Here is a 13474-nt window from a genome sequence, read left to right on the forward strand (position 1 = left end):
GTCAAAACTGTAGTGAAATGACAAGTGACAATCGGTTAGTCTGGTCTCTTGGAACCCTTTTTCCTCCTCCCTATTTGCTTGTGCATCTTCCATTCTCCATCCCCTTTTCACTGTCTTGCCATTCATCTTCTATTTTCTGACAATACGTAGGGACCTGTCTTAGTCCCAGCTCCACTTACCAGTCCATTCCAAGAGAGATTTTGGCTCAATCAGCCAAACAAAAATTCACAAAGTCTGGTCTCATTTTTCATCTTACCGTACCAGGATTGGGCCCTCAGACCAGTTCAAAGTACAGCCTGGTGGTTCCCTGGCCTCAAAGATTCCCTCCTCTCCCTGCTTACATCCAGCCCACTACACCAGCTGCCTGCCACCACTGGCACATGCACATTCTCCAACTCAGATGGTGCCACTCACCCCACAATTAACCCTGATGGGAGCCATGTTCCACTTCCGACTCGGAAGCCTGTGTTCCATTTTCAGTGCTGATCTCAGACCACCTCTGGTGCGTGCCTCGGTTCACTTATGGTGCAGCCCTCTGTGCTCCCCTGATGACCTGACTTGGAACCGTCAGGAAGTTAAACTTCTAGTTCAACTGAAAAATAGTAGGAGAGCCTCTGCCTCAGGTAACGTTTTGAGATATATGGTGCTCCTCCCTGGCCCCACTCCTCTGAACTCGAGCACACTCCTACCCCTCAACCTCATGATGATAAGTCAAAGGACTTTGTGGAGCCCCTCCAGGTTGGGCAACAGCAGGACCTGGGACTCGCTGGGTCACTGCAATGACCCAAAGCTGTATCCCTTGTGAGGTAGGAGAGGTGAGAACTTGGGTTCAGGGTTTGAACATCTTTGAATTAGTCTGGCCTAATTCTAATTATTTTTATTGAATATGTAGCATTTTTTTTTCCTCTGTGGGTATAGATGTATTACTTCTAGATGCATTATGTTGTCATCTCCTTCCTTAGGGCATCCTTGTTAAGTTTCTACCTAGACACTTATGTTCAAAGATATAGTGCAAGGATGCACCCTCTCTTTGCATTCTTGCAGACAAAATTCTCCTATGAAATATTTGTGTACAAACCATAGTAAATGTTTTCATTTATCCAGTTCCTCAGGCAAAAAAAAAAAAAAAGAAATATTGATAGTTATCCTTGATTCCTCTCTTTTCCTCTTGTTCCACATCCTATCCATCACCAAAGTGTGACAAATTTTTCTAAGTTGTATACTGAGTTCAGAATTGCTTGCCTGGATCATTTCAGTAGCCACGTGCTTCCTCACTTAGTCCTCTCTGGTCCATTCACCAACCAGAAACCAGGGGGGTTCTTTCGGGATGTAAGACAGGTCCACACCCTTTAGTGAATTCCTAAAACAGATTTTGGAGTTAGACTGCCCGAGTACCCCTCTGTGACCTTGGACAATTACATAACCTCTAACATTCCTCATAGGTAAAATGGGAGTTAATATTGTTTGCTCCAAACATTGTTGTGAGGATTAAATGAGTGAATACATGTCAGGTGCCTAGAACATGCCTTGCACATGGTAAGGCAACATGAAAATTTTCACTATAATTATAATAAAACTTACTGTTGTGATCGCCTATTAATTAAGTTGAATCATATGAAATTTCCCATATACAACCATTTTTGACATATTATTATTGTTGAATAAATGATAAAACTAAGTTTAGAAAGATTGTGTAGCATAAAAAAAGATTGGAGAGGAAAATATTAATTAGGAGAAAAATAAGATGAAGTAGATTGCTTTGCTGGCTGGCCTGTAATCTGGCTGTAATTGCTTTGCAATTTACAGAACACTTTCTGATACATTGTTTCATTTAATTCTTATAGAATGCTTTTCAGGATGTTATTACTAATGTCTCTGAAGGAGTAACTGCCTTGCCCAAGGTCACCCCACATTAAATAACACAAATAGGATGGAAACATATTTTTGAGTGTGAATTCCATGTAATATTTTGTTTTCCCTTCATATCATCATCTTTCCTCTCAAGAAAGTGCTGAAATAGTGTTGATCCATAGGAACCTAGTATTAGAGACATCTTTTATGTCTGCTCATAATCTCAACCATAGCAACCATATAATACATTCTGTGACGTGCTTACGCTCAGATGATAAACACTATGTCTTTGAAAGAGTGGTGATGTAAGAAGGAATTTTGGTTTCATGCTTTCTAGATTTTCAAGTCCATGCTTAGAGCTCTGGAGAAGCTTGAAAAGAGGAAATGGGTGAAAAGAGTCCAAAATGAAAGAAGATTGATGCATATGTAACTTTAGTGATCACCTCAAATGTCTCTTTTTGTTTATGGTCTGTGTCACCCCACTAGAATAAATGCTCGTAGTGTAGATCACTGCTGTCTTGCAGCAAGTGGTAAGGCAATGAGTTAATATTTGTTGAAGGAATGAAAATGGCCTTAAGTACGTCTGCTCTTTATACACCAGAGAACAGCCCCATTCCGGGCAAATGGCATCATTAGTTAGCTTTGAAAACTCATGTTCTTATTTGCTCATAACCATGGATTCAAAGCTCCCTTTTATTTCCTGCTAAGTACACAAGAATTGTGTTGTGTCTCATTAGGGAATGTTTGCACAGTCTCACTACAAAAGAAAGACCTTTTAGCCTACGGTCTGCTGGTTCCAGCAGGTGCCAACACTATACTTCTCTCTAAACAATTAGCTATCGATTTGCTATCCTTATAAGCAGTGATCTGAAATGGAAATTAATTTGATCAGTGTCATGTAAAAGTAGACACTTACTGTGTCTCTAAGTGATGATGTGTATAATAATGTTGATGGAGAAGAAGATAACTAAAAATTCACTCTGGTTTTGCCAAGTGCATCTGGGTAAAGGGTACCTTGAAATCATAGAGCTTTAGAACGCAAAAACACTTTTCAAACTCTTTATATTACAGATGAAGAAACTGAGGTCTAAAGAGGTTAAGAGATTTGACCATGATTAATTCTTGAGACTAGGGTAGGATTCTCTAATTCTCAGCTGACCACATTGTCATGTCTTAGCACCAAGTAGCCAAGAGAGAGAAGTCTGTTGACTTCTAGGCAGAAATGATTCCTCTTCACATTTTTACTTTCCCTCTCTTAGATGTCTGCTCTGCCCTGACAAGGAATTTATCTGGTGTTTACACTATGCTTAAGCTGAGGAAAATGCTACTGGCAAACATTATTGTGATTCAGTGTGGCACTGGAGAGCCCAGTCATGGAAAAATGAGAATAGAAAGAATAAGAGGTAAATGATATTAGAGAAGAAGAGAAAAATCTAATATTTTAGTGGGAAATAACATAAAATTTAGAACTAGTAATTAAGTTGAGTAATGTGAAACAATACTAGATAACTATATGAAAAATCAAAACTACTGTTATATTAGCAACAACTAGTTTCAACATGTAAATAATTTTTCTAGCTTTTGGAGCAATGAATTATTTAAAATAAGCATTTAAAATAATTGGATCTATTCAATATGAAGTTATAAGTTATATAAGTTACATGAAGAAAATTATAAAGATATACCAAGTGACGTAAGGCTCTAATTAAATGGAGAGACAAACTATATTTAGGAATGAAAAGAATTAGTGTTTCAAAGAATTCCATTTTCCAAGCATTATTCAGAATAAATATACTTAAAACCAGCTTTCAAAATGGTACGGTAGTTGTTTTATAGACAATAAGATATCCACTTTCAAAATAAAACACTGGGCCATAAACTAACATTATTCACAAGTAAATCACTCCAAATGGATTATGGGGCTAAAATTAAAAGTAAAAATCCCCAGTGCAAAACAGTGGTGGATGACAACACAGGAGAATATCCAATATCTCAGAATTAGTACAGTTATTCTTAATACATACGGTTAAAAATGTCTGGTTGAAAAGAAGGATGAGAGAAAGTACAATGAAAGATGATATGGTCTCAGATTTTCTTTTAGAATCTGAATCTTGAGGGGACTATTCCAGCCTAAAATATTGGATAAAGAAATAGAAATCTGTAGTATTTAAACATATAATGAAAGGACATATTTAAATAATAGTATCATGTATCAGTTAGCTTCTGCTGTATAACAAACTGTCTTAAAATTTGGTGGCTTAAAATAAAAATAAAAATAATTTATTTTTTCTCAATATTCTGTGGATTATCTGGGCAGTTATTTTGATCTGGACCTATTGGTGGCTCAGCTGGGATTGGACGGCCTAGGATGACCTTACTCACATATCTGATGGTTGACTTGAAGTCACTTGGAGTGATGGAGATGTGCAGTCTATCTAGACTCATTTACATATTGACGGCCACAGGTTTCCCAGGGGCAGCCAGAGAAGGATAAGTACCAACAATGAGCAAATGTTTTTCAAGCCTTTGCTTACGTCATTTGCTAATGTCCCACTGGCCAAACCCAGCCAAAAGCCAGGAGACAAGGAAGCCCATTGATGTAGATCATCTTGATTAACCTTCCTGGGTACAGCAAGAGAGAGAAAGTGAATTTGCTGGGGCAAATGAAAGATAGCCAGAATTGTTCACTCCTTTTGTTTCTGAGAATCTACTCCTGTCAGTCAACTGGGTTGAAGGTTCTATCCCTGCCCAGGAATTTTATCAGCTAGTGTACCATCCTGAGTGCTCTCAAAGCATTGATACTCCCATGTGTAGTCTAAAATAGTTGCCTCCACAAGTGTTCTTCATGTAAGATGGGTTATGGCGTTCTTGGGAGGAAAGTGCAAACGATAATTAACATAAAGGTCCTGGTTCCTATAGGGTGGACACTTCTACCAGGAGACAAAGGATGAATCCCATTGAATGTTATGACTGCTGTGATGCCAGCACAAGGAAAGAAGCCATCAGGGCTTCTGGCATGGGTAATTCTTCCAGAGGACATGGGCCTTCTGTTATACAGTCAGGACAGAGAAGACATTGGGCATTCAGGTAGCCCACCGGGATATCTTTTGATATTCTTTCCCCAATTTTGTTGATAAATTAGTGCAGCAGCTGTATCCTGAGAAGGGCATGGTGACCAGGTGCTCAGACACCTTAGGGATGAACATCTGGATCATCCCTCCAGGTAAACCACCTAGATCAGCAGAGGTGCTTGTCAATCTAAATGGGAGAGTAGGAGGAGTGGGATGGTAAGTATCAATTACAGCACCAACAAAAGCTGCTGTTGAGAGCTGCCTGTAATTTGTCCCACTGATCTTCCTCTTGTAAGTTTCCCCAGTCAGCATGACCAACCAGAACACTGTGTGTACTGGCTTTAAGAAGCAAGTGCATCTGAGGGGCCTAAGTGATGGACCATCATGGAGACAGTGGTATATTTCCAAGATTCTTCTTTTGGGCCGAAGTCATTCACTCTTGTAGCTGCCAGAAGTGTTTTAAGGAAAGTGCCACACCTAAGATTATGACCACTCCCAATGGCAGCCCATTTCCAATGACTGGTTCATGTGGGGGGTACAATGGCCTACTACCGTTGCCTCAATTTGAGACACGCTGGATGCCCTCTATGGGATCAACTGTTGTCTCCATTTTTAACCTACTGCAGTTCAGTCTCTTGTTCTGTCCAGTCTCAGTTCTCTCCTTTAGACATGGTTACCTCAAGCCAGCGACAAACTTATTGTGCCAAGTTTCTTCATCAGTAAAACGGGAACAATGAGAGTGCCTACTCTGTAGACTTGTATTAGGGATTCAATCAGTTAATATATGTAAAGCACTTATGAGGCACCCTGGTATATAGTAAACATTATATATCATCTTTTATTATGAATTAATTAAAGTTCATTGTAGGATTATACTGACCAAAATAAGCCACACACAAAAAGAGCAAATATTGTACGAATTTCAATAACAGGCAAAAAATAATTTGTGATAGGAAAAAAAACAGAATAGCAGTTGCATCTAAGCACAGGTTGTGGCAAGAGGTGGTGCAGAAGTAGGGACTGGCTGAGAGGACATGAGGGAACTTTATGGGATGAGGAGAGGATTCTACATCTTGATAGGAGTGTAGGTTACACAGGTATCTGCGTTTGTCGAATGCATTGAATTTTACATGTTAGGTCTGTATGTTGCACTGCATGTAACTTATACCTCAATTTAAATTAGAATCATTTTGCTAAGTGAAAGAAGCCAGAGACTAAAGGCATTTTATTGTATGATTCCATTGTATGACATCTGAGAAAAAGCAAAACAGTAGGGAAGGACAATTAATCAATGGTTTCCTGGGATAAGGAGTAAGAGAGGGAGATGACTACAAAGGGGCAGCACAATAGAATTTTGGAATGATGGAATTGTTCTATCATGAATGTGTTCACGTGTGTATCATGCTCAGTCATGATGGTGTAGATGCATACACAACTCTATGCATTTGCCAAAACCCATAGAATTGTACATCACAGAGTGGATATTACTGTAGGTTAAAAAAAAAATTAATCCACCAGCTAGTGGAGGGAATGTAAAATGGAATAGAGGCTATATAAAATGAACCTAAGTGTATTACAAATGAAATGAAATAACCATAATGAAGGGTATGAGAAGGAAATGAAATTTACTTTGGAAAACTGTGTTAAGACCGGATACTGTAAGGCTGGATACAAAAAGAACTGACAAGAAATCCTGGAGTCTAGTTCATAAATTTGTTTCTCAGAAGGGTATGTGTTAGCAATTCTTAAACTACTTTATTTATGTACTAGGGCTGAACAGCTAAGTTAATATATTGTAGATCATGAGAGCCAGTTTCTCACTGTCAAAGAAAGATGTTACAAACAAGGGAAGAGAGAAGACTAGAATGAACACTGGGTGCTGGATTAAAATTGGAAGCATCAGTATGAATTCATGCTTTTGATGAATGGATGGATGGATGGATGGTAGAAGGAAGGAAAGACAGAAAGACAGAAAGATAGATAGATAGATAGATAGATAGATAGATAGATAGATAGATATAGATAGATAGATAGATAGATAGATAGATAGATAGATAGATAGATAGATAGATAGACAGACATAGACAATGTATGTATGTAGAGGATAGTATACATTCATATATTTCCAAGGCCTATCGTCTCAAAAGGCCTAGAAGCAATTATACTCCAGTAGCAATGAGAACACCTATCACTCAAATCTTGTTTCTAAAGTACTCTTCTAAACAAAAAGGAAAAAGAAGGAACCAGGGCTCTTTCGAGAAATGGTTGATGCCAGGGCTGGGGTAGGTAAAATACAACCTGATCCTGAAACACCTTTGAAGCATATTCCGAGAGAAAATAAAATTCACAAAGAGGCAGCCCACAAAATATGCCTAAGAATCCCCTTCAGGTCCCTGAATAACACCTAAGCTGTGCATATGAAGGGAAAGACTCTAGGAGATTTAGAAGAGAAAAACCACTGGAAACTGAATATTGGGCAGAAATTTCAGAGACCACACATCCCAGGAGTTGGAGCTTGGTTTTCGGATTCATCTGGAGTGGAATGACCTTGATAAAAAACCCTGGGTTCCCATTATGACCCTAGAAATGTCACACTAAGAGTAAGGACTTCACCCTTTGAAAAAACTGAAATAAATCTGTCCTTTTAGAGGCTAAAACCCAGCCATCATAGGTTCTATGTGATCCATTAGTAGTACAATTGCCTGCCCTGACAAAACCTAATCTTTAGAGGAATGTAACACGATTAAGAGCCTCTACGGGGTATTGTGCACAAGATCCAGCATACAATAAAAGGTTACTAGACATGCAGAGTAGCAGGAAAACCTTCTCTATTATGAATATATAAATCAATAGAAGCAGACCCAGAGACAATGCAGAGATTGGAGTTAGCAGACAAGCACTTCAAAATAACTATGAAGAAAAGGGAGGAAACATGGACAATTGTAGACAATGAAAGACAAACTGCAAATCTTTAAAACAACCAAAGGAAAAGGACACATTGCTTTCAAAAGAGCAACAATAAGACCCATAACTTTTCAAAAGAAACTATAGAACAAGAAGACGATGAGCGGCTGGCCCCGTGGCATAGCAGATAAGTGCCCGCGCTCCGCTGCTGGCGGCCCAGGTTCGGAACCCGGGCGCGCACCGATGCACCACTTGTCAAGCCATGCTGTGGCGGCATCCCATATAAAGTGGAGGAAGATGGGCACAGATGTCAGCCCACGGCCAGTCTTCCTCAGCAAAAAGCGGAGGATTGGCATGGATGTTAGCTCAGGGCTGATCTTTCTCACACACACACAAAAATAAATAAAGCATTCACCTTAAAAAAAAAAAAAGGAAGAAAACAACGAATGACATCTGACATCTAAAGTGTTTCATGGAAAAAGAAAAAAACCCTACCAATCTAAGATTCTGAGACCTAAGAAAAATATTCTTCAAAAATGCAGACCAATTAAAGACGTATTTCAAAGGGGGTTTAAAAAAACAAAAGCTGAAAGAATTAATCAAAAATGGAACTGTACTTCAAGAAACACTAAAGAAAGCTCTTCAGGCTGAAACAAAAGAATTCCATGTGGAGACACATAACGATAGCGATAATTATCAGCAGTAAAAAAATGTAAGGAAATATAATGAATATTGACTGCATAAAAGAACCCTGTATAGTTTTACAACTTTTGTGTAAGTCTAAACTTTCTCAAAATAATATGCTTTTAAAAACACAATGAACTAATCCCCCAAAACTACAGATGATGGAAGCCACTGCAAGAGATCCCCCAGTCCACCTCCCAAGATTAGAGATTATGGAGCCCCAGCAAGTGATACTCACAATCTGCATCCAAAAGTAGAGGTGACAGAAGCCCTAGCAAGGGACCACCAGTTCCCTCCAAAGCTAAAGGCAACAGGACCTCAGACAGCAACTGTCATCCGAAACCAGGCGGAGAGAGCCAAAGGGAACCACTGAGCCGAGGAGCGGCGGAGACACGCGGAGGGAACCGAGGACGGGCGTAAAGAGCCGAAGATGTGAGGACACGGCCGAGGTCGGGCGGAGGGACCGGGGTTTGGCGGGGGGAGCCGAGCCCAGCCGGAAAGCGGCGAGAGGCGGCGGAGAGAGCCGAGCCCAGCCGGAAAGCGGCGAGAGGCGGCGGGGAGAGCCGAGCCCCGGGCCGCGGGGAAGAGCTGACAGGTCGTGGGCGGTGAAGCGAGACCCGGCGGTTGGCGCCGCAGAAGGAAGCGGAGGCGCGGACGGCGGAGAGTGAAGGCGACCGCGCTGGATGGGGCCGTGGACGTGGAGCCCGGAGCCTCCCACGCGCCCGAGCCGCCCCGAGCGCCCCCACGGAGGGTCGTGGGCCCGGTCCCCGCTGCCCTCCTCCCCGCTCCTCCGGCCCCGCCGCTGCCCACGGCGCGGGGCGCTCTGGCCGGACAGCGGCGTGTCCTCCGCCCACGACGAGGACACGCGTGTCCCCGCGGCTGCATCCTCCGGACGTGGTGGCCGCGTGGAGTCTGGCGCCGGTGTCCGCGCGGGGACTGACCCCGGGGGTGCAGCCTCTGAGCCGCGCTGAGCCCGCGGACCCAGCCCCTGGGGAAGCCGCTGGGGGTGAGTAAAAATGTCTTATGTCTGAATTAGCATTTGGCAAAAATAAAAAAAAAAGCATGCAACTTATGTTAGAATGAGATATAAAAGCAAGCTTAATAAAATAAGGTTTTTATGGAGTCAAATTAATTTAACATTAAAAAATGAGCTGTTTACAGTGGGTATCATCCTTTCCTGAGTATAAGAATTATAAGAAAATATTATACTAAAAATACTAAATAATACCTTAGGCTAAATTACCTCGGAAGAATTTAATATAAAAGTGAATAAAAATCATGGTAAACAGAAATTGCAGTGTACCAGGACAAACAGATCTTCTTTCTTGTCACACGAAACCCTCCCTCTCCCCCACAAGACCATCTACTCTTCATTTTTATCTCTCAAGAGTTTAAGAAAGTATAATTTTAACACAACCAAGCATAATAGTCCAGAAGAAGCAGGAGTAACATTAAATGAGGCGAGTGAAACTGAGGGCTGCTCATGGGGAACCACTTCCCCAGGGCCACACCACTCGGCTTCTTCAGCAGGACCTTCTCCTGTTTTCCATCAGGTCTCAGAACATCCTTCTTGGCTCCTTGCTCTCTCTGCCTCCCTGGCAAACCTGTCTGCCCTCAGGGCCTCATCCTTGCTTTTTTCACTTTCAGACTCTGTCTGCAGATGTCTCCATAAGTTACCGGCTGTCTGCAGAGTGGCTGTGAGAGACAGATACCCGCTCCTGGGATCATCTCTGCCCCATCTGAAGACTGTGCAGCGGTGGGCTCGGGGCTGGTGTGTAGAGACCCAGCACCAACACAGCCCAGGGATTCACCTGGACTAGGAGGTGCAATTATTTTTAAGGTATTTGTGATATCGAAAGTACTTAAAAGTTCTCCTTAACTGCTGCAGGCCTGGAGTCCCTGCAGTCTCCTGTGTGCACAGAGTTGCTGGGGCTTCTGCAAGGTCTCCTCCCGTTGACTATACCTGACTTCATTGTCAGGGTGGGAAGGTATCCTTGTGACAGGCCTCTGGAAAATGCAGCTGGTGAGTCTTGTAGGAAGTGCAGACCTTTCCCGATGTCTCTGCTTGGTCTTAGTTAAATGGGCTTATCTTTTCTTCTCTGAAGTCTGGGGCATCATATTTCTTTTGAGCTTCCCCTTTGAAAACAAAATGAAAAGTGCAATTTGAATAAAATGAAGAACATTCTCAGCTCATTTGGATCTTCCACCCTCCTCTCTCCCTGGGGAAATGTGTTTCAGATTGGCCTGTGCATCACAATCATCTGGAGGGTTGTTAAAATTCAGATTTCTGGACCTCAACCCAAGTAGGTCCAGGGTGGGGCCAAGAATTTGCACGTCTAGGTGTTCCCGGATGATGCTGATGCTGCTGGCACAGGCACCTCACACTGAGAAGTAGATCCTGGGACATCAAGCTGATATGAGTCAAGGACAGAAAGCTCTGATCATTACCCAGTGCCACCTCCAGACCCTTTCCCTCTACCATCCTCCTCTGAGGATGTCCCCCCTTCCCATCCTTGTCACAGTCAACTAAACACATGCTGGTACCCCCTGACCCACCATCATGTGGATCCACAGATCACAGGTATCTTTGTATCCCAAGATTTAGGTTTTCAGTGTCTCTCTTTTACTCTGCTTTAGGACACAATCACCTCATTTTCCTAGCTCCTTTAATGCCTCGTCTCCAATGAAATCATATTACCTCTCAACCCTTAGGTGCTCACTTCACTTGCACTCCCACATCCCATCTTCACTCAAATATTCTCCTGTTCATACATAAATAACTCACACAGACCATATTCCCATCACACAGTTGCATCCACTGTAAATAACCATTTTTCCTCCCCTGACTCTTCCTCTCTCCTCCTACTCCTCCCTGTTACTCTCGGCTCCACCATCTGGCTTAACAGAACAATTGATGCTTCTTAGAAGTCAATCCTGCTCCCACGTTTGTTACACATCCACGCCCTCTTCTAGGCCATCCCATCCATTTCCCTGGCTTCAGATACCATTGATGAACTAGAAATGCCCATTGAGTCAGCAAGATCTGACTTCACCCTCAGATCCAAATACCCATCTGCCCACTCACCACATCAGTGACAACTCGATGACTCAGCTCACAGTGAGCAGGTCCCAAGTTGAAACAGCCAGTTCTCCAAATAATCACCCATATCTCAGGGTCCTCTAAACTCACTTGTTGGTACTAATATCCTGTCTACCCCTGAGTGTCATTCTGGACACCCTGCCACCCCACACTCGTTCATCAGTGAACCATCCATCCACCCTCCTGAATCCACCTAAAGATTCTCAACTTGTGAATAATTCTTTAGCACCTTTCAGATTCCCTACAAAATACCATTTCCACAGAGTGACCTATCCTGATCCAGCCATCAAAATTAATATCACATTTTCTCTGTGTTAATTTTTTTCAATTTTTAATTGTATGTGTATAGTATTATCTATTTATTTCATAGTGTTTTTCTCACTAAATTGGATACTCCATGAAGAGAAGACTAATGTGGACTTTAATGTTTTATGCTGCCATATTCAGTCATTTCTTTGCCCATCGAAGGTGCTTAGATATATTTATTGAAAGAAATTATTCAAATTCCAAAAAGAACTAAATTTTTCAAAGAAATTCACTCAACCACAATTATACAATGATATAATCTGTTTTGTGGTATACTGCAATAAATAGTCACTAAGATTTCAAATCCTTTCTCTGTAATCCATTATAAGATTATAGTCATAATAATCTGTTTAAAATGTAAATCTAGTCAGTGCATTTTTCCTTTTAAATCTCATTTCTGTCTTCAGAAGATATTTTTTTAAAAGTGAAACCATAAACCTCACTTCATTCCTGTTGTCCTGCCATAATTATTAATACCACCCCTTTCGTTCCCCAGCATGTCCCAGTTTGGAGGGAAAATTAGTTGATCCTCCCATTTATTGAGCACCTATTGTATGCCAAGTTATGTACTAAAACCTGTGATCCAGAACTTAACAAAGTCACTGCCCCTCTTTATTTTAATCTTGGTGAGAGGAAAGAGTTAATAAACAGACTGAGGAATCTCTATTATAGTGTTAGGTATAATTAAGTGCTGTGATAAACAGTAAGGCCAAGACAGAGACAGAGAAAGAGGGAGGAATAGAGGAAAAGTGGTAAGGACGGATGAAGGGAGAAAGAAATTAACTACGTAATTATTGATGATGAAGAGATTAGGGAAGGACTAACTGGTGAGGTGATATTTGAGCACAGAACTGAATTTTTCTTAAAAAAGACCAAGCGCATTGTGGGTAAAGAATTTTCCAGAGAGGGGAACAACTTAAACAGTGCAGGGCCGAATACTACACCACTTCCTAGTGATGTTGTTGGTTAAAAATAAAACAAAACCATCTAGCCTATTATCCCAGAAAACTTCACATAGAAAAAAGTACAATAACTTGAACATGACTTAACAAACATTAACACCTAGGAAACAGCTTTAATAAAAAGATATCTTCTTGTTTTAAGAGCTTCTCTCTGGGAACTTAAAGAGGTTTCACAGAAGGACAAAATGTACAAATGGACACTCTTGCCATCCATATGGATTCCACGCTCACCAGAATAGGCTGGCTTGGAAAACAGGCCGATGCAGGTTCCTCCATGGCTGCAGAGTTGTCCTGCTGACCCCACTCCTGATGTGCAGACAGCCCCTGGATTGCTGGAAAATGCAGTGAGTTCTGCCTCTGATTCCCCTTTTATGGAGGAAGGGAGTGGATAATGCAATCAGTGGATAATCCAGAGGAGACTTCCTGTTTCTTATCAATGGGATTTGAGCGATTCCTAAAGATTTATACCTAAACACAAAAATGTTGGGTTATTGACACTGTCAGATACTGTTGGTAGATGAAAAAATTTAATACACTTGTGTGGGGAGATGGTATTTGCAGTTTCTATCAACATTTTAATATTTCCTTTTTCTTCC

Source organism: Diceros bicornis, chromosome 31 (genome assembly GCF_020826845.1).
Source record: "Diceros bicornis minor isolate mBicDic1 chromosome 31, mDicBic1.mat.cur, whole genome shotgun sequence".
NCBI lineage: Eukaryota > Metazoa > Chordata > Mammalia > Perissodactyla > Rhinocerotidae > Diceros > Diceros bicornis.